This window comes from Callithrix jacchus, chromosome 3 (assembly GCF_049354715.1).
Source record: "Callithrix jacchus isolate 240 chromosome 3, calJac240_pri, whole genome shotgun sequence".
NCBI classification, from domain to species: domain Eukaryota; kingdom Metazoa; phylum Chordata; class Mammalia; order Primates; family Cebidae; genus Callithrix; species Callithrix jacchus.
Genome location: NC_133504.1, coordinates 166,637,744 through 166,660,901, shown reverse-complemented (window position 1 = coordinate 166,660,901; position 23,158 = coordinate 166,637,744). Strand labels below are relative to the sequence as shown.

The window sequence follows — 23,158 nt, the reverse complement described above, 5'->3', positions numbered from 1 at the left end:
GTAGTTGTGGAATTTACATCATCGTATAAACATTCAAAATGGTGGTCGGGGCACAGATGATTCTGTGCAAATCCCTGAATTTTGTCATTTCCGATGGTGACATTTTTCAAGTGACATCCCTGTAAATACTGAATAATAATATGTTCCAGACAGAGCCCTCAGGGGACAGGAGAAGAGAATGAGAATGGAGCAGAATTAAAACTGACAAGATGAGAGACGGCATGGAAGATAAATAGCAAGTGTGGCTCTGTGAGAGGAGCAGGGGCTGCAGAGCTGCTCAGATGATTGCATGATTGATGGAATCAGCTGTGGAGGAAATGTCCAGTAATGTAGGAACAGATCAGTATTGAGAGATAAATCATCCTGCAGTCGTACGCCGCTATCTCAACACTAATGGGGTTGAAAAACAGCTGAGTTTTGAGGGAGGTCTTGAGATAATTGTTTTCTCACAACCTGTTCCTGTGTATTGGTGAGAAAGTTAAATCAAACTCGGGACAGCATTGCCATGCCACAGGCATAAGGACTGGGGGAGCAATTGACTTTTACCATTGAATCGAAATTTCAGCAGCTTTTGGGCTACTCGCCATCTAAAGGCAACAGAACCTTTTTCCTTGCAAACAGAATTCAGATCCCAACACCAGATTGCCACTTTGCTCTCCTCTCTTCCTCTTGAATTTTCCCTGTTAATTCCCAGAGGAATATCCTGGCTGTCAGCCCATGGCACATCTTTTTGGACACCAGGAAAAGCTTTTTTTTTTTTTTTTTTTTTTTTTTAAAGAATGCTAACTGTGCCCTACTTTGAGCCAGGGATTATGTAAGAAGGAGAAAGTAGTGCAAGGGAGAACAATGCCATTGATTGAGGGCTTACTGTTTGTGTGGTAGGCACGGTGTTTAGCACATGGGAGTCTCAGGAATCCGAACGAATGCAATCAGATGGACCAATAGAAACTGAATCTGGTAAGACGCATTAAGTAAAGGCAAAAAGGTAGAATAAAAACCTTAGGAGCTCATGAGTAGGGTCTGGGTGAGCATTTATCTAAGTCAGAGAAAACATCATTAGACTAGGGGATCTGGAGGCCTTTCTTAGCATGAGATTCTATAGATCACAAAATACTCTTAGATCGCTGTTTGTCTCCAACAATTTAAGGGAAAATTCTTCTCAGAGACACGGACGGATGCTCAATGACACCTTACTTCTTATTTTAATCTGGGAGACTCTTGGGTTAGCCAAAAAGTAGCTCTGACCGGACTTGAAGGAGTTAAAGAGTGGTTCTGCTACTTATTCTTCCACAACATATCCTTCTAGATTTGCACAACCTTTTTGGTATTTAGAAATGCTATTTGCTGTTTATATCAAGGACTGTTGCAGTCAGACAGTACGACATAGTCTATATTAATGTTTTTAGAAGTATTTTATACAGTTGACACTTTGCTGCATGAGTCCACTTACACGAGCTTTCTTCTCCTCTGCCATCCCTGAGAGAAACCAACCCCTTCTTGTCCTCCTCCTCCTCTGCCCCTACTCAAGGTGAAGATGACGAGCATGAAGATGTTGATGATAATCCACTTCTACTTAATGAACGGTAAAAGTATTTTCTCTTCCTTATAATTTTAATAATATTTTCTCAATTATAAGAATACAGTACAGTACATAATACATATACAAAATATATGTTAATCAGCTTTATGTTATCAGTGAGGCTTCAGGTCAACAGCTGGCTATTAGTGGTTAAATTTTGGGGGAGTCAAAAGTTATGTATGGATTCTTAACTGTGTGGGGTTGGTGCACCTAACCACTGGGTTGTTCAAGGGTTGACTGCATATATAGTTTATATATATGTATAAATACATAATTAATTTATATATAATATATAACATGAATGTATATTATGTTATATATTATATATAAATCAATTAATTATGTATTTATACATATATCTAAATTATATATAACATATATAATATATATAACTTGTTATATGTTATATAACATATATATTATAGCATATATATAACATAATATATAACATATAAGTTATATATAATATAAAACATAATATATAACATATATAAGTTATATATAAGACATATTTAAGTGAGATATATATAACATAATTAATAATTAATTTGTTCATAATATATAACATATAAGTTACATATTATATAAATTATATATAACATGTAGCTTATGTCATATATAATTATATATAAACCTATATATATCTTGTATAACTATGTATGCTATATAGTATATATAATGATATATAAGTATATAACAGAAATATAAAATATATAATAAATATATTATTACATATAAAATATAATATAAACATATATGCTATATAGTTATACAAGTTATATATAGGTTTATATATAAATGAATTTTATTTATAAATTCTCTTATAAATTTTATATTTTATTTTATAAATCCTTTCTTATACTTTATATGAATAGTAGTGTATATATAGTAGTTTATATATATGTACACATTATATATAATAAAGTATGTGTATATATTGTATACAGTGTATATACACGCACATATATATATATACCCACAGTATATATGTAAAATACATGTATAAAATATAAGGATAAATTTATAAAATAAAATTTATCCATACATAAATCCATGTGTGTGAGTGTGTGTGGGGTGGTGTGTGTGTATGTATGTAAAATGTAAGAAATGATGAATACACTCATAGGTGGGTGTTGAACAATGAGAACACATGGACACAGGGAGGGGAGCATCACACACTGGGGTCTGTTGGGGGAAATAGGGGAGGGACAGCGGGGGGTGGGGAGTTGGGGAGAGATAGCATGGGGAGAAATGCCAGATATAGGGGATGGCGAGGAAGGCAGCAAATCACATTGCATGTGTGTCCCTATGCAACAGTCTTGCATGTTCTTCACATGTACCCCCAAACCTAAAATGCAATAAAAGAAATTGAGAAAGAAAAAAAAAGAATTGATGAATATAAGAACCACATACACACTTTTAAAGAAAGAGAACAAGTTTACCCTCACACAACCCTGGAAAGTATATTTTTTGCTCATTTTACAGATGAGGCTACTAAAGTCCAGGAAAAGTGAAGTCTTTGTCTAAGTTAGCGTTAGAATTTGAATCAGGCTTCCTTCCTCTTCCCATCTTCCTATTCTCTGATTTCTCTACTTGTGATTCTTTCAAAGATGTGAGTATTCACGTGGTCTGTGCTCCTTAATTCCCTCTGCAATCTTACCCATAACACAAAGCACCCAATAGCAACAGAAGTCTGTTTCACCTGGAATACTATGAGATGATCATACTGCTTAATTGCTGAAGGACCCAGCTGAATATAATTTTAAGCTATTTATTACCAGAACAGACTCTGGGGTTCTCTGTTACAGTTTCTGAATGTAACTTTTTCTGTGCTGAGCTAAGTTTATCCACGCATGGAGGCAAAGAATGCAGCTGTTTAATTAAAAGGAGTGGCTTATGTTTAGATTAGATTCTTGTAATCATTGGGAATCTAACCAGATTTGAACACAGCCTTATTTTTATTTGTGCCTAGATATTTCTAAGGAACTCCCTATATCTTTATAGCTCCTCCAGAAACCATTCTAATAGAAAGGCTATTTAACATCCTAAGATGTTAAATTCACTCTAAGAATACTGAAGCTGAAGGTAATCTTAAACTATTCTTGTGCCTTTATTCTACAGATGTGGAAACTGAGGCCTAAGAATTTAAACAAATCATTAAAGGTCACACAAAAATTGTCAAAGGTGAAATCCAACTTATCACAAGTTTTCCAGGACTTTCTCAGTTTGAAAACTGAGGCAGGACATGGTGGCACATGCCTGTAGTCCCAGCACCTTGGGAGACTGAGATGGGAGGACCCCTTGAGCCCTGGAGTTCAAGACCAGCCTGGACAATACAGTAAGACACTGTCTTCATAAAAAAAATTTTAAAAATAGGGGGTGTGGTTGTAGACACCTATGGTCCCAGCTACTTAGGAGGCTGAGGCAGGAGGATCACTTGAACCTGGGAGGTCAAAAGGAGGCTACAGTGAGTCATGATCATGCCACTCCATGCTGGTCTGGACAGAAAAAAAAAAAGAAAACTGAAAAAACAAAGAAAAGAAAACTGAGGCTGGGAGTGGTGGCACACGCCTGTAATCCTAGCACTTTGGGAGGCCAAGGTGGGCAGATCACAAGGTTACCATCCTGGCCCACATGGTGAAACCCTGTCTCCACTAAAAATACAAAAATTAGTTGGGCGTGGTGGCATGCACCTGCAGGCCTAGCTTCTTGGGAGGTTGAGGCAGGAGAATCACTTTAACCCAGGAGGTGGAGGTTGCAGTGAGCCAAGATCACACCACTGCACTCCAGCCTGGTGACAGAGTGAGACTCCAGCTCAAATAAACAAACAAACAAACAAACAAATAAATAAATAAAACAAAGAAAAAGAAAAGAAAACTGAAAGTCCTGTGTCCCCGGGACTCTCTTAGTTCTGAGCAAATTGGGATGGCTGTCATCATACCTTGCACTCTCTCTGTGTTGGTTGCTTATTTCACTGGCATAAATGCAAAATGGACAGATTTGGAGGGGAATTGCATGCTGCGGTTATTGATAGTATTCTAGAAACTGGACAGACAGACCCCAAGTATGCTCTTTTGGAGTGTGTGGCAGTGAGCAAACACGGAGCAAACATTCATTGAATCAAGGAGTGAATAAGAATGCAAGCCACTTGAAGTAGGTGTCATCAGTAGTTCATTTTTCTCAATGTTGTTCTAATTCCCATCGAGAGGGTATCAATGATTTCCTGCTTTTTAACCTGCTACATTTTGTTCTTGAGTTCCTAGGTAAGATTAAGCTGCATGTAACCTATGGAGCTGCTGTTTTGCAGATGGTCGTTCCCTAGGTGCTTTTCACAGTGTTTTTGAATTATCTTGCCAATATTTCAGGAAAAGCAGCAAAAAGAATGGAAAGAAAAGCTATCATAACAAGAAATGACAGGAAAGCAACTCCCTCATGGGGTTGTCAGGGAAAGAATTGTTGAATAATTCAAATAACAGATTTGTTCATTTCTAAGCCATTTCCTGCCCCAGCTTTGGAAACATTTGCAGAAAAGTTCTGGACTAGGAATTATCCAAGACTTGATTTCATTGCTGCCGAGGCATCAGTTGAAGGGACAAGCTCCTTCAGGCGGCTTGGGGAAATTACCATGGTTTGAGGTCACTTGCAGAATTTTCTGGGTTGGCAGTCCCTAGGTTGCCTCTTCCTTGCCCCAGGAAAATGTGGACAGGGCCAGCACCTTATAGGTCTCTGAAAATAAAATGTACTGAGTTCTCCTGGGTAGCTCAGCATTAGGTATTGCAGCTGCCCAGCAGATTCACTGGTTGTTATTGTTTTTAAATTTATTTATTTATTTATTTTTTGCAGCTGTATCTGGGCATGGGAGGGGGTAGGAACTGGCAGTGAAACTCATGTCAGTTATGAGTCCAGGTGAAAGTAATTTGGCTCTTTTTAAGGAATTTCTGCAGAAGTTTAGAGGTCATAACTGGGAAAAGTTATATTTTTGGATAATCTGTGAAATCCATTTATCCATATCATCCCTGGCCTTGTTATCACAGGTCACTGAGGGTTGGATATACTTGTTTCTTATCTGCCCCAAGAGGACCTAAGGAGGATTTATTATCTCCTGCTACTAAATCCCTGACCATATGTGTATCAATTTACCAAGCAGCCTCATATGTCCTTGGGGACATCCCTGAGAGATGGTTCCATCATGAGAGCATTTCCTAAGTTCTTACTATTACAAATACCACCTCACATTTGATAAGTTTTTACCTTTATTTTTCTGGCTAATTTTACAGGTATTATATTTTTATCTGCAAAACTCTTCAAGGGAGGTAAAAGTGCTATTAATGTTCCCGTCCCTGACAGATAAGAAACTTAAGTAACAGAGAAATGAGGTGATTTTTCAGAAGTTATTCATGTCAGAGCTGGTCCTGAAACCCAGCTCTCTTACAGGAATTCCAATGTTCACCTTTTTCTACTCTTCTTTGCAAATGCCTCTCCTATTACTGATTGAATGGTAAACCCTCTGAGGACATGTGTTGGATGCAAACTCTTGCTTTGTTGGAAGCTCTTACTTGAAAAGTCAATCAAACTTAAACAAAGACCAGCTTATTTTGAATCTTAAAAAATGCAGGGCTGCTCAAATTAAGCTGAAGAGGGATTTGTGTTTATTTAGCAATTTCGGATGCCATTCACTGTGACAAGTACTTCTTATATGTTATCTACACTAATGCTGCTGAGATGTTCGCACAGTGTCTGGTTTGTTTTAAGCTAGACAGTGACATGTAGGTGATATCCAGGACAGGGCACTGCTACCAAAGTACAAGGCATTATAAGTCTCTTGATTTGAGTACAAATACATCCTTGTACATACATACTCAAGAGAGATATGCCAGTTTAAGTAAAATTCAATAGATATTAGTTGAAAATCACTTATTGCGCTGGGCACCGAATAAAACATAGTCTCTTTCCTTCAAGGAGTTTGCGGTCCGATGAAGGAAGCAGAACACTGATTAAAATATGGGTAAAAAGACTATCAGCTAGCATCCAATCGTCTGTAAGAAGGCAGGCTTCCTTAAGGGCAGGGGTCCATATTTCCAGAATTTAGTTGCTTCTTGAAGATTTGGTGAATGAAAAAAATAATTGGGTTAACAAATAAATGTTTTAGGGAAGCAGGCAGGAAAGACAATGGAGCTGTTCTAAAAGAGTTGTGGCAAGTTTCATAGAAATTGATGGTTGAGCTTCACATTCAAAGATAAGTAAGATTGGGAATTCCTGGCAAAGAAAAGAGCTAACAGCAATACTTGCAAGTGCACGGAGCATTTTGGAATTCAAGGGATGTACACATAATAAGTCTGTGGGTGAGCTTTAGACGGCTGGAAGTGATGAAGTGAAAGTCTGAGAGCAGAAGCTAAAGAAGTAGGCAGTACCAACCAAAGGCTTTGACTCACTTGTGCCCCAGAGAACCACTGTGTATTTTTAAGTAGAAAATCAGCCTCCAATTTGTGCTCTAGTAAACCATCTCTTGTGTCCATGTAGGAGAGTCCTGAGGTGGAGAGGGGCTGGGATCAAGCCAACCACTCACCCACTTAAGAAGTAATGAGATCTTTAATTGCCTTTTCAGCAGCAATGGGGGTGGAGGTGGGGGAGTAAATTCCAAAATCATTAGAAAAGTAGAATGGGTTGAGTTTGTTGACTCATTCAATGTGGGTGGGGAAGACAGAGTGAAGGTAAAGATGACTCAAGTTTCTAATCAGGCACTTGGGTGGATAAACCGAAATTGTACATTTACACAGTTCTGTGGGTTCCTGAACAACCCAACACTTTAAAACCCCCCTAACTAGCTGGAAAACTCCTAAATTAGAAGTGCAATTTCATTCTCAAATTCATAAGTACTTTCTCATACAGCTTTGCTATCTTAGATTTCTTTTGGTATATTAAAAAAAGGTCAAGATGATGGCTCTTTTCATTCTCGGAAGAAAGCAGAGATGATCATAATTTTTGCTCTGACATTTGCACTGTTCAGGCATGCCTCATAACTAGCTTTTAGGGCTTCAATAAACAACGCAGTGACCAGAAGCTCTAAAATGGGATTTAGAAGTTTCCAAATGATACCCAATTAAAAAGTGTTCCAGGCAAAAAAGCAGCAAACCTTGCTTTAAAAGGTACTCACAGTTCCATTTCCCTGAGATGAGGAGGGAGCTGCAACTCTGGGCCGATGTTAATGCTAAAAGCATTCAACTGCAGCTGTAATTACTGAGAAGCAAACTATGAACCAGAATTAGTATTATTAGTAATTACTTCCTGTGACTCAGGGCATGATGGGTTCATGGCTTTCTGTCAACTGTTTTGCTTGAGGCACACGGATATCTAGAGTGTCAAACTTAAAATAAAAATTCAGCACAAAGGAATAGACTAGGGAAGAAATTGCCTCAATGAGCTACATGAAAATATAAAATTAGGTCTGTCTAAAGACAGTCGGTTGATAACTTTGCTCTTATGAAGGTTATGCTAAGTAAACCAGAAACTCAGGGTCATGAAACTTTGTTAGGATCAACTTTAGAGTTAATTTATTTTAGTCCTTTTACTGAGGAAACAGAAGCCCAGAGAGGGCAAGAAAGTTGCCCATGGTTACACAGATGATCAGTAATAAAACTAAGACAAAGGGGTAGTCACTCCAGATTGCAGGTGCAGACCTTATTCAAAATGGTTCATCCGACTGTAATTTGTTGACTGTAAATTTTGATGCATAGGTGTGTGACTGTTGCTAGAATAATTTCTTTTTTTTTAAATTGTGAAGATCTACCTTCTTAACAGATTTGTAATTGGGTAGTACATTATTACAATATTTACTATATGTGCATTTTTAAAAAATTTATTTTTAGTTTTTTTGAGACAAATTTTCGCTCTTGTTGCCCAGGCTGGAGTGCAATGGCACAATCTTGATTCACGGCAACCTCTGCCTCCTGGGTTCAGGGAATTATCTTGCCTCAGCCTCCCAAATAGCTGGGATTACAGGCACATGCCACCATGCCTGGCTAAGTTTTGTATTTTTAGTAGAGATGGGGTTTCACCATGTTGGCCACAATTCCATTTGTAAGGTTGATTCTTTTGCAAGGTTTATCACCGAGTTAAAAATGAGGAAACTGAGGCCAGCATAAAAAAAGATTAAATGCCAATTTATTCAGCTCCCGGGTGAGGTTCCGTGGTCCTGGGGAAAGAGGCCAGGGAAGTCACACCCGACCTTTCTCAGGCATGGGGTTTTATAGGGAGTGAAGGCATTTGATTGGCTATGGAGAAAGAGGATGCAGAGGGGGCAAGCTGCTTAGGCAGGATTTCTGATGAGCGGGCTAGGTACCAAGTGCAGAGCTTAGTGCTGAGTGCAGAGGGGATTTCCAAGGTGGAGCTAGATGATGTGATGTAAATTTCAGGTGGGGTGAGGGATGGGTGTGTCCAAGCTCCTGGTGAGGCAACCGGCCTTACACCATTGTGTATATATATCACATTTTCTTTATCCATTCATTTGTTGATAGACATTTTGGTTGTTTGTGCCTCCTGGTTGTTGTGAATAATGCCGCAATGAACATGGGAGTTCAAATATTTCTTGGAGATCCTGCTATAAATTATTTTGAAGACATACCTAGAAATGAGACAGATGGATCACATCTGAGTTTGAGGCCAGTTTCAAACTCCTGACCTCAAGTGATCCACCCACCTCGGCCCCACAAAACTGCTGGAATTACAGGCATGAGGCACGGTGCTGGGCCCATATGTGCATTGTTGTAAAAGCAGATCTCCACAAATTTTTGTCATAACTGAAACTGTATTAACAAGTAATACCTCATTTTCCCCATCCACAGCAGGGCAACCACCATTCTACTTTCTGCTTCTATGGGTTTGAATACTTTAGATACTTTACGTAAGTGGAAAAATGAAGTATTTGTCCTGTGACTGGTTTATTTCACTTAGCATAATGTTCTCAAAGTTCATCCATGCTGAAACAAACCATGGGATTTTCTTTTAAAAGACTAAATTATATTCCATTGTGTGTGTGTGTGTGTGTATATATATATATATATATACACATATATATATAATTTTCTTTATCTATTCATCTGTTGATACACATTTAGGTTGTTTCCCACTCCTGGTTGTTGTGAATAATGCCGCAATGAAAATGGGAGTTTAAATATCTCTTTGAGATCCTGCTGTAAATTATTTTGGATACATACCTAGAAATAAGACAGATGGATTATATGGTATTTTTCTTTTCAGATTTTCAAAGAACTTCAGTACTATTTTCCACAGAGTACCTGTATCTTGCTCACCAATGGTGTGCAAGGTTCTGACTCTCTACATCCTCACCAATATTTGATACTTTATTTACTTATTTAAATAATGATCATCGTAATAGATATGGTGATAGCTCAACTTTTTATTTTGAGACAGAGTCTTGCTCTGTCATATCATACAGACTGGGGTGCAGTGGCTCGATCTTGGCTCATTGTAACCTCTGCCTCCTGGGTTCAAGGGATTCTCCTGCCTCAGCCTCCTGAGGATCTAGAACTACAGGTGCCTGCTACCATGCCTGGCTAATTGTTAGGAGAGATTGGGTTTTGCCATGTTGGGCAGGCTGGTTTTGAACTTCTGCTCTCAAATGATCTACCCGCCTCAGCCTCCCAAACTGCTGGGATTACAGGTGTGAGCCATGGTGCTCGGCCTCATTGTCATTTTGATTTGCATTTCCCTGATGGTTAGTAATGCTGAGCATCTTTTCATATACCTGCTGGCCATTTGTATGGCTTCTTAAAAGAAATGTCTATTTAAGCTCTTTGCCTGTTTTTAAATTGAGTTATTTCTTTTGCAACTGGTTGTAGGAGTTTATTATATATTTTGGATATTAACCCCTTATCAGATATATGGTTTGAAAATATTTTTTCAAATTTATAGGCTGCCTTTTCATCCTGTTGATTGTTTTGTTTGCTGTGCAGAAGGTTTTAAGGTTTTTCAAAGTAGGCCTTCTTGTCTATTTTTGCTTTTGGATCCTGTATGTTTGATGTCATATTGAAGATATCATGGAAAAAACAATGTTATAATGTTTTCTCTTATGTTTACTTGTAGCTATTGTATAGTTTCATATTTTACATTTAGTTTTATAGTTAATTTTGAGTTGAATTTTGTGTACGGTGTAAAATAAGGGTTCAATTTTATTTTACAAGTAGATGTGCAGTTTTCCCAATACCATCTGTTGGAGAGATTATCCTTCCCCCATTACATATTCTTGGCATCCTTGTTGAAGATAAGTTGACTAAATGGGCATGGGTTGATTTCTAGGTTATCTCTCCTGTTCTATTAATTTATAAGTTCATCTCTATGTCAGTACTATACTGTTTTGATTACTGTGGCTTTGTAATATAATTTGAAGTCAGGAAGTATGAGACTTTCAGCTTTGCTCTTTCTCATGGTTGCTTTGGCTTTTTGGGGGTCCTTTGTGATTTCTTACAGATTTTAGGATTTTTATTTCTATTTATGTAAAAAAGTATGGGATTTTGATAGGAGTTACACTGAATCTATAGATTGCACTGGGTAATGTGCACATTTTAACAGTATTGAATTTTTCAATTTATGAACATAAGATGTCTTTTCATTTATTTGTGTCTTCTTTAATTTAGTTCACCAGTGTTTTGTAGCATTCAGTGTACAAGTCTCTGGTCAACTTAGTTAAATTTATTTCAAACTATTTTTTTGATGTTACTATAAATGGGATTATTTCCCTTAACATCTTTTTTTTGGATGTTTTTTAATTAGTTCTAGATATAGAAACATAACTTATTTTTTGTATGTTAATTTTGAAACCTGCCACCTTGTTGAATTTGTTTAGTAAGTCAACAGGATTTGTTTTAGAAACTAAAAGAACTTTAGGATTTTATACATATAGGATCATATCATCTGCAAACAGAGATAATTTTACTTATTCTTTTTTTTTTTACTTAAATAAGTTTATTTTTCTTGAGTAATTTATCTAGCTAGGGCTTCCAGTTCCATGGCGATTAAAAGTAAGTGGTGAGATTGGACATCCTTGGATTATTTCTGATCTTAGAGAAAAGCTTTCAGTTTTTCACTTATGAGTTTGGTGCTAGCTTGGTTGTTTGTTGAGTGCTTTTATTGTAAAATGGTGCTGAATTTTGTCATTTTTTTTTTTTTTTTTTTTTGCCAATCAGTTTGAACTTATGAGGTTGCTCAGGTTAGCCTTGAACTGATGACCTCACCTTCGCGAGCGCCATGAGCTCCGGCGGGAGCCACTTTGGACCCCTGTTTTGTCATTTTTTGGTGTCTATTGAGATGATCATATAATTTTTATTCTTCTCTCAGTGTGACCTATAATATTGATAGATTCATACATTAAGCCATGCTTGCATTCCAGGGATAAGTCCCACCTGAATGTGATATATAATAGTTTCAATTTGTTGTTCAAATCTGTTTGGTAGTGTTTTGTTGAAGATCTAAAAATTTATATTTATCAGAGATATTGGCCTACAGCTTCCTTTTTTTATAATGTCTTTGTCTGGCTTTGATATTAGGATAATGTTGACTTCATAAAATAAGTTTGGAAGTATTCCTTCCTTTTCAATTTTTGGAAGAGTCTGAGAAAGGTTGACATTAATTCTTCTTTAAAAATTTGGTAGAATTGACTGGTAAAACCCTTTATTCTTGAGCTTTGCTTTTCTGGGTGGTTTTTGAATATGGATTCAATCTTCTTATTCATTACTAGTACATTCAGATTTTTCTATTTTTTAATTATTCACTCTTGATACTTGTATGTTTTTAGGAATTTGTGCATTTCTTCTTGGTTATCTGTAAGTTTCCTAGGCTTTCTTCATGCTTTTAATTCTTTTGTCTTTTTCTTCCTCTTACTGGATAATTTCAAACAACCGTTCTTTAAGTTCACTCATGTTTTTTTCTTCTGCTTGATCAAGTTTGCTGTTGGACCACTTTAGTAAACATTTCAGTTCAATTATTGTAATTTTCAGCACCAGAATTTCTATGTGATTCTTTTTTATATTTCCTTTATTTTTGCTGATATTCTAATTTTGGTTATGTATCATTTTTCCTGAGCTCACTAAGCATCTTTATGGCTGTGATTTTTTTATTCTTTGTCAAGTAGCTTATAGCCTTTCATTTCTTTAGGGCTGGTTTCTGTAGATTTATTTTGATTCTTTGATTGGGCCATGCTTTCCTATTTTTTCATGTGCCTTGTAACTTTGTGCTGGGATTTGCACATTAGAAAAAACAGTCATTTCTCCCAGTCTTTATAGAATGGCTTTGGGCAGGGAAAGACCTTTCCTAATCAGCCTGGCTAAAGATTCCGGAAGCCTCTCAAACCTTTTCTGTGGATGCATCTTTTTTCTATTTGTTCATGTACATTCTCAATTAGAGGCATTTGTCAGTTTTCCTTCTTTTTTTCAGAACCTCTTAATTGTTTGCTTAGTTGGTATTTCAGGTTCTCTGGCTTTTAAGCAAGCCACTCACTGCTTTTTCATTTGCAGTGACCTTCTGTCATCTGCAGATGCTGGGTCACATCAGCACTCTGAGAGAAGAGAGACAGAAATCAGTCCTTCAGGCAGTACCTAAAAATTCTGCACATTGGATGGATATTTTAGTCTTCTCTTGCTTTCTCCAAGGAAAAGCCAGGAGTTGACAGTTTTCCCCGAATTGCACTACATTGAGCCATGGGATTCAATGGCAAGTGAGGAATTGTGGCAAGTGGGTGCCACAAATTTTCTTACTGACTTTGATGCAGTTGGTTTTGCCCTGACCTGGGGTGCCGGGGCCTCTCAGATTTTTGGATTTCTTACAAAGGAAATTGGTCCATGTGCTGTTGAATTGGTTTCTCTGTGGGGAAAGGGAACGTCCTGGATTTTCTATTCTGTTATCTTGCTTATGTCATTTCCTTCTCCACTCTTTAAAATGACAAATAATTACTCTTTTGTTAATAATATTCTTTAAAAAAATCTTAAAATGCTATTCAAGTGCAGTAGTGAAAATGGGGAAAAGAGTAGAACAAGGGGTTTTATCTGTAACTGACTGAACAATTAACGGAGAAAACTCACTGCCTTCAGAAGAGTCTGCCCACTGCATTAAGAGGAGTGGCTCTCTACTATTATATTTATACTGCTTGTCTTGGGTTGGGTTTTTCCAGAAGCAGATGAAGATCTTAATCACATCACTTATTTCAAAGACAGTGCCAAGAAACACTAGAGGAGGAATGAGGAAATAGAATGGAAAAGGAAAAAGAGACAGCACAGTTACCCCTTTGGGCAACTATGGGTAATTTCTGACAAGAGCCTCTGTGAGATAGTACAGAACATGCCTCAGTGTGGTTCCACCCAAGGGATAAAGTAGCCTGGGGTATTATTCTTCAACTTTCATCATTAAAAGGACTGCCCCTGGGTATAGTATATTCCTTGTCCCTCTGGCCTACACCACTCCTGGGCTGAGTCCTCTAAATCCAGTAGGGGAAAAATCATAGGTGCTCATCTTAGGAAGCACTCAATGTTCACAAGAATTGTGAGTTCAGAGGAAACATGATTAATACCCTACCAGTGTCTGCTCTTTTGGGCTGGCTGTTGCAAATGACATGAATTTAGATCCATATCAACAGATGCTAGAACAGTATCCAGGAAGAACTTGAAGTATTCTAGGAATTTTTAGGTCAGGCAGAGAGAGAGTTCTGGAAGTGAGAGCTCAAGCATTTCTTTGGAGAAATCACTAGAGTCTGACGGAGTTATGGATTCATGTATTCCCTGCATTAAGTTGCAAAGATTATAGGTTACATTGAATGAGAGTCCCATGAAAATCAGTACTGAGAACAGAAAGATTGCTTGTGGAGTGGCTTCGGCTCAAAGCAGTATAAGCCCTCTCCAACATTACCACTGTCATCTAAGCCACTGTCTTATTCCCAGTGTATTGTCAGACTGTCCTCAATGGTCTCCTTGCTTTTCCTGCAAACCTTCAATCCCTCTTTGCCTCTCCACCCTGCCCAGTTATTCTCTACACAGTAGCCAGAAGGGGTTATTTAGAACTAAGTCAGATTATGTTGTTCATTTGCTTATAACATACCAGTGGCTTTCTATCTCATGCAGAGAAAAAGCTCTAAGGTCCTTTCAATGGTTTACAGGTCTCTGTATAATCAGATCCTGCTTCCTCACTTCTGAGGTCACTTAGTGCCAGCTCCAGTGGCTTCTTTGCTGTCCCAAGACCACACGATGTGTATTCTCTCCTTTGAGTCTTTCCACTTGCTGTTTCCTCTCCCTGGAATGTTCTTTCCCATACCCACATGGATTGCTTTGTTATTTTCTTCAGGTTTCTGCTCAACTATTGGCTTTTATGGTTACTCTACATGAAATAACAATTCTTTATTCATTTTTCACAGCTTTATTTTTCTCCATAGCAATTTTTATTCTTTTTTTCTTTCTTTTTATTTATTTAATTTTTTTTTGTGATGGAGTCTCACTTTGTCACCTAGGCTGGAGTGCAGTGGTGCAATCTTGGCTCATTGCAACCTCTGCCTCCCCAGTTCAAGCAGTTCTCCTGCCTCAGCCTCCTGAGTAGTTGGGACTGCAGGTGCACACCATCACGCCTGACTAATTTTTTGTATTTTTAGTAGAGACAGAGTTTCACCATGTTAGCCAGGGTGGTCTTGATCTCCTGACCTCATGATCCACCTGCCTTGGTGTCCTAAAGTGCTAAGATTACAGGAGTGAGCCACCACGCCTGACTTTATTATTTATTTCTACAGCTAGAATGTAAACTCCACAAAAGCTCAAATTTTGTTGATTATATTCACTACTATATCTCCAGTGCCTCACTTTCAATGAGCAGTCAATGATTCAATAAATATTTGTTGAATAAATGAATGAAAGTGTTAATATGTGGACACAGTTGGACAGAAATGGAAGTGCACTCAGGGGAAAGCAGCCAGGCCAGAAAAGTCAAAACCGTATGAAATTGTTGATTGGGAATTGTAGTTAATTTTCCTTTCTTTCTCCTTATGATCTACAGTACATAGATATGCTGAGTTTGGAGAGGAGAAAACGTGACAAGTGGCTTCAGATTTTGAGAGACTAGTTTATGAAGAAGAGGATAAAGTTATTTCATGGTCTACAAAGGCTAAGATCCCAGATCACAGGAAATAAACTACAGAGAAGTATGTTTTTGAAGTCAAAGGAAAAAGAGCTCTCTAACCATTTGTATTTCCATAAAATGCAATCGACTGCCTTTCTATAGGTAATGAGTGCCCCATCATCAGAGGTGTTCAAATGGAGTAGAAAGTAGAAGTGAGATCCAGATCTTCAAAGCCTCTGTCAACCTTGAAATTCTAGAATTCTGAAAACATGAGAGGAAAGCAAAAGTGTCTCACATAAAGCATCCCACTTACAGTGTGAATACCATTTACTTAATATTCATCTCCTATAACATTTTTACCCATAGCCGGAGACTATTCTATTACCTGAAAGACTCAAACAACTCAAACAAACCTTTTTTTTTTTTTTTTTTTAAAGCACATACCCAATGTTCAACATTTCTTTTAAATTTTTTATACTAAAAACAGAATTTGACCTTAGTTGGTTTCTGCCCTGAAGGGACATCTTAACAACAGTGTTTGAGCAGACACTGGCTCAAGTGAAACTGGAAAGTGGGTCTTTAAAGAATACTGTTTCTTAGGTTTAACGCTTTGTGTCGAACATCACACATGCAATGGTTAAGTCCCAAATATGTCATGATGGGGTGATGAGGGGAGAGAGATATTTGGGCTCTGAGTTTCCCCCATGTCTCCTGGGTCAGAGCTTCTTATATTTTATGTGCACACAATCATTGGGGTTTTTCCTGTCACAGTGAAAATTCTAATATAGTAGGTCTGGGTTGGGGTCTGGGTTTCTGCATTTCTGATAAGCTCTTGAGGGGAACTAGTCGTTTGAGCACTTTGTGACTATCACAGTCCTAGTTCATAGTCCTTACAGGGCTGTCTATGAAATTGTCTCTATTTGGAGTCAGAAGCAGAAAATCTCATCCAAAGCCTAAAAACATTCTGAATCATTATGATGTTTACTTTGCATCAAGAAAAGCAATGACAAGTGGTTACTAATGAAAATAAGCTGTTGAAGGGAGCTGCCAATTAGACAGAAACAATTCAGCTTGCATCTCACATCAAGGACAAAATTAATCATGCATGCTATTTCCAACAAAAACGCTTTACATAAATTATTTAGTATTTATATTTTGTAGTGGTGCATGCCTAATAAAATCAATGGTTGCAGGGGATGGTTAACCGGCATCATTCAGAATCTAGACCTGCCGCCTTGCTATAGGACTTGTGTTTGGAAAATCCTGACCTTTCTGTAGAAGGGATAGAGGCTTTCACTATAGCTTATCTGTAGCATCTTAAAGTGTGACCTGGATATTTCTGGTTATCCAAGCCAGAATTGTCAAAGGTCCATGTTCTCAGGCACAAGCCCTGAACTCACTTCTACTGTAGCAGTTCATCACAATGTATGGCAATTGCCTCTTTGTTTATTCCTTTCTAACATGGGAATGACAGGGACAGTGTCTTGTTCACAGCACATGTGGATATTAAGAAACTAAAGACATATTTTTTTTAGATAGAAAGACTGAAACTTCCTTGAGAAGAAGTTCCATCTGTCAGCCCTGATCATAACATCGCCTGCCTTGCAGAATTCATCTGAAGCTTTCTTCACTGCCAGAGAGATCTTCCTGCACCAGCTCCGGTGCTGCCCCTGACATGAAATGCTCAAGATTTCTAGACATTAAAACACTCTGAAGAATAGAAAGATTATTCAAAAAGAAAAAATAATGATTGTCCTCAATGTGTGTGTGTGCATGTATATGCACACTTGCCTGTGTATGCTTGTTTAGGTGATAAAAAAATACTGAGAAAATTTCGATAATTGAAACACTATGGAATTGATGCAAGCCAAGAAGCAGACCCAAATATACACAGAGAATGAAAAGTTTATCCGCTAGATGGCTTAGGAAAAAAATGGCTCCTTAGTAAAACAACAAATGAAGTTAACTATGGTTTTCGTATTACACAAACAGAGAACCAAAAACCCAGATGGCTTATTTAAAGAAATATTATCAAATTAAAAATAAAAGATCTAGAACAAAATGCAGGTAAATATATTTTTGGAGTTGGAAAGACATTTTTAACAAAGAAAGAAAACAAAAGAGGAATAGATTTGAATGCATAAAATTGGAACACAAATTTGAAACTGATTTTCATCTTTGAGACAATGCTGGTGAATTTCCAACGTTAGTGGAATATAAGAAATACATATTCTTATATAATGCTGGATGGACTATGAAGTATACTTATATTACTGAAGTGTGATTTCGCAACGAGATCAAAAGCCTGTAAATTTTGTGTGCTATTTAACACAGCAGTTAAATTTCCAAAAATTGGTTTTGAGAAAATGATTATAGATGTAGGCTAATATTATTTTGCAAAAAATAAGTAGAAGCAATTAAGTATTCAACAGTAGGGAATTAATTTAACAGATCATTGTGCATTAATGTGATGGAATACCATTCACCTATTAAAATGACTAATAAGGTTCTTTAATGGTAAAAAGAAATATTGACAATATATTGTTAAGTAAAGTAGAATTGCAAATGTGAATCCTACTTTAAAGACTGGAAGTTTAATTGTAAAAAATTAATAGTGGTTATCCTTGAGTTTAGGTATTATTGCTTGTTTGTATTTTCATATTTTTATCAGTAAACATATTTTACTTCTGAAATCAGAAAGAAGAGTTAATAAAAGAACAGAATCCCCTTACAGACCAAAGTAGCATCGTTGTCATTATTAAAAATGAGCAGATGCTAATATTAACAACTGTGCAAATTAAGGTTATGTTTTAAGTACTGTTAATAACTATTCTTTTTCTCTGTTGAATTAGGTCTCTTAAAGTTTTTAAAAAAGTACTCGAAGAAACATGTTGAACAATACTTTAGTAGTCTAAATAGAGAAAATGGCTCTTTATATTTGTAAAAATAGGCCAAATTACCCTGTGATAACAAACAACCCTGAACCTCAGTGTTTTTAAATGTGAAGGCTTAGTTCTCATTCGGGATAAATTTCTATTGCGGAATTTTGAATGGAGCTGGGGAAGTGGGAGATCAGCCCATCTTGGTCACTCAGAGATCCACCGTCTTGAATGTTGTCAGAAACTGACACAGTTAAATGAAATGCAACAGGATCTCATACTGGCTCAGAAATGCGTAAGATGGATTTGCTTACAACACATAGGCCAAAACTACCTATATGGCCCCATAAATCACAAATGGCCAGGACGGCAGAAAGCCAGAAATATTTGGTGAATAGCATTTATAACTTCCTTCTTTCCTGACTTGGACAGTGAGTCTACAACTAAGATCTGAAGAGTAGGAGGCTGTGATCTGGCAGTTACCTTGAGAAAAGCTGAAACAATTAGCAGAAGCAAAGAAAAAGAGAATGCAACAGAGAAAATATGAGCATATTTCTAGGGGAGCTTAAATCTCCTGCCTTTCTTTCCTCACTCTGGTCAACATGAAATTCTACAGGCTGTTCTTTGATAATGTGATTCACTTCAATGATTACAATTAAAAACTGTAGTGTTTTATGTATTTTGAAAGATACCTCTATTCCTCTGCCCACCAGCAGGGTCACACAATGTTTTATCCGTTTATTTCCAACAGAAGCCACATGTTTACCATGCTGGTAATCTTCAGCAGACGTGTCTTGCTGCTTCAAAATGTTATCATGCAGTATTATTATAGTTCCTATTATAGAACCATCCTCCTATGGCTCATTTTAAGTTTTGTCTATTCTGAATTCTCTACAGGGAGTTTTGTTTTAAAACGAATCTTCCCAGTCAACAAGGACTGGGTTAAAATGAGAAATGTAGTGACTGTTCTATTGTAAGGTAAAACAGTCTTACAAATATCTGAACCAGTGGGGCAATCTAATTGATCTAATCTAATCTAATTACTTAATTGGAGTAGCCAAAAGCAGTATGCAGAGATTAGGACACAAAGGTGGTCTAACTGCATAGCAGCTGGATCCCAGGTTTGCTAGCGAGCTCTAGTAGGATTCCAGATGTTCCTGTCCAGTCCCAGGCTGAGAAATTTCAACTGATGTCAACTCTGCCTAAAGATGTTATTCTTTTAGTGCTGGAATATCTCCCATCAGTTAGTCTCCAATGAAAGCGATTAGTGATTCTCATTTGCCATTATTTTCCCTTTTAGGAATGATTTTGAGAAAGCAAAACGCACCAACAGCAGGGGGAAACTCTTATTTTTAGCAAATAAAATAAAAATTGCTTGGCTTGATGCTATGCAAATCCTATTTTCTTTCTATTCTGGTCAACATAAAATGCAGTATTAACGGATAAATTAAAAAGTTTGTATGACTTCAGAGAAGATCACTGAAGTACTAGTCATAAGGGACTAGAGGTTTTTAAAGAGTAAGGATTTGAAGCTTACCAGATCAGCCGGATACAGTAGAAAGGTCATAGATATTTGAATGAGACATGCAGTACTTTCAACCATATATCATCAGAACTTTCTTATGAGCTCTAGATCCTTGTTATAAGTAATCGTCCCACAGATAGTGCACATTCAACATGTCCTAAGTGGAACCCATGTTTCACCCTAACTTTTTTCTCCCCTTCCTCCTACTCTTTCGTTTCCTACTGTGGTGGCTGTGGGAGTGAGAACACTTAAGCCAATCTGGGCAATAATCTTGATTCTTTCTTGTCATCAAATTCAATCAGCCTCTATGGCAGACATTGACAATTACCTACCCAATTTCTATTATTTCTTTTGTTCCTACTCAGAACACTGGTTTTGTTTAAGGGCAGTAATATAATCCAATAGAAATACTCATCCATCTAGACTCCAGGGGTAATCATATAACTCACTATCAGCCAGTTGGATAAGAGTGGAAGTCTCTTAGAATTTTTGAGAATCCTATTGTTTTCTTGACCTTAAATAACAGACTGAGCTGGCTCAAACTTTTTGTCTTCCTCTTTCCCATCTCCTTTCCTGAGTGCAAAAACAATGCCTACAGATAGAACACCCATTTTTCAACCATGAAGATAAGAGCCACATGCTTTAGAAGACAGAGCAGGTAGCCAGGAAGAACCTAATCTTTGACGGTTTCCTTGAGCAGACACAGACTCTTGGACAGTGTACATCCAGACTTTTGTAATGTAAGAAAACTAAAACTCTTAGATGGTTGAGCCATTGCAGTGCCATTTACTTCTATTACATGACACCAAATACAATTTGCTATGGTTTGAATATTTTTTCCCTCTAAAACTCTTATTAAAATTTAATCCCAATGTTGGCGGCATTGAGAGTTATGGCCCTTAAGGTCATGAAGGTTCAGCTTTCATGAATGGATTAATTAATTCATGAATTCACGTCACGGGAGTAAAACTGGTAGCTTTATAAGAAGATGAAGAGAGATCTGAGTTAGCACACTCAGCTCCCTTGTCATGTGATCTCCTTCGCCACTTTGGGACTCTGCAGACTAGGAAGGAGGTCCTCACCAGACAAGTTCCCTCAACCTTGGACTTCTCAGCCTCCAGAACTGTAAGAAGTAAATTTTATTTCTTCATTACCCAGTTTGAAGTTTTCTGTTATAATCAACAGAAAATGAAACGAAACACAACCCTAACTATACAACCTCCAGGTTTGTTGGCTTTATCTATGTAATATCTCTCAGATGTCTCTGCCTCTCTCCATCCACACTGTCATTTCTTTGGTTTAGATGATTATTCCCTTTTTCCAGAGTTACTGCAATAGCCTCCTAGTTATACTTTCTTCCATCAGTCCTGTTCTTTTTCTGGATTGTCCTTAATGTGGCCAGAGTGTTCAAAATGCAATGTCAATCTCTTATGCGTTGCTTAGAGCACTTCAGTGTTTCCTTGTGATTTGGTACATAAATCTAAACTCTTCGTCATGACTTACAGGGCTCTGTTTACCTTCCTAACTTCATCTCTTTTCACGTTCTGCCTTGAACTCTGTACTCAAGCCATGTTGAGCTTCTCATTCCTTAAATACATCATATTCCTTCTGTTTTTGGATTTTTGCAAATGCAGGTCCTCACTTACTTTCTAATCTTCTGATTGGCTAACTCCTACTTGTTCAATAGGTTTCAGCAGCTGGATACACAGGGGGATACTCACTTAATGAGATAGCCAGGTGCGGTGGCTCAAGCCTGTAATCCCAGCACTTTGGGAGGCTGAGGCGGGTGGATCACGAGGTCAAGAGATCGAGACCATCCTGGTCAACATGGTGAAACCCCGTCTCTACTAAAAATATAAAGAATTAGCTGGGCATGGTGGCGCGTGCCTGTAATCCCAGCTACTCAGGAGGCTGAGGCAGGAGAATTGCCTGAACCTAGGAGGTGGAGGTTGTGGTGAGCCAAGATCGCGCCATTGCACTCCAGACTGGGTAACAAGAGTGAAACTCTGTCTCAAAAACAAAACAAAACAAAAAACCAACAAAAAAAGATGGAGAAGACTCAAGAAAGGAGAAGTTTGGGTGTGAAAACTAAGCATTTGGTTTTAAATGTGTTAAGTTTGGAATATTGATTAATGATCAAAGTTGACATGTTCAGGATACAGTTCAATACAGGAGTTGGAAGCTGAAAGGAAAAATCACAGCTGGAGACACACCTTCAGGAGTCATCAACATCAAGATGACATTTGAAAGCATGGAAAGAATCAGAGCAGTTGGTGAAAGAATAGAGATAGGAAGGGCTCCAGACCAAGCAACACTTGGTGGTTTAGGGAAGGGGGAACTGTCAAAGAAGATGCCTTATCTACTGCATTGAATTTTTGTTGTTTGTTTCTTTTTACCAATATCTAGAGCTGGACTCCAAGCTCCATGAAAGTAGTGTCCATATCTGTTTGATTTACGGTTTTATCCTTGGTGTCCAGCAAAATGCCTGCTATATAGTAGCCATTTAGTGTAATATTCTTCAAGGAAGGAAGAGACATGAATTCAACTTTTGCCTCCGTTATTAACTGGAGAACCTGTACACCTTGTTTCTTTTTTCTATAACAAGACTAAATAAAATGGTTTTTAAGATTCTTCCCAGTTCTAAAATTCTGATTCTTGAGTTCATGTGTTCTGTACCCAGCAAGCCATCATCCCAGATTTCTGCATCTATCTGTGGTTTGGGATTAGTAGATGTATCCATTGGTAGGTTAGAAAATGAAAGGTTTTGATGTGGCTTCTGATATATAATTTTTCCTCTAAGCTACTAGTGTCCTCTTCTCTAAAGTGAAGTATTTTGACTGTAGTGCTTCCACAGCTCTTTATAGCTTAAAATTCTTCATTCCATTGTAGGGGAGGTTAAAACTTGCATTACCTATATTAATTCTTATGTGGGATCTTTGGCTGTGTGTAGGAACTAGATTGATGCAACATAGACTGATCAGAGAAAGCATACAAGCTTTATTAATTTCACATGTTCATGGGGATCTTCACATTCCTTCAGAGCAACATCTGAAGGAACAGCCAAAACAA

At 37.5% G+C, this 23,158-nt stretch overlaps 1 long non-coding RNA gene across 1 annotated transcript; it reads left to right on the top strand.

Moving 5' to 3' along the window:
• Positions 1-854: 854 nt before the first annotated feature.
• Positions 855-19,218, top strand: LOC118152334 (uncharacterized). The gene is made up of 5 exons (XR_004741012.3): positions 855-957; positions 1,484-1,583; positions 3,701-3,917; positions 15,623-15,767; positions 17,221-19,218. It is a non-coding gene; the product is annotated as an uncharacterized LOC118152334 (long non-coding RNA).
• The last annotated feature ends 3,940 nt before the right edge of the window (positions 19,219-23,158 follow it).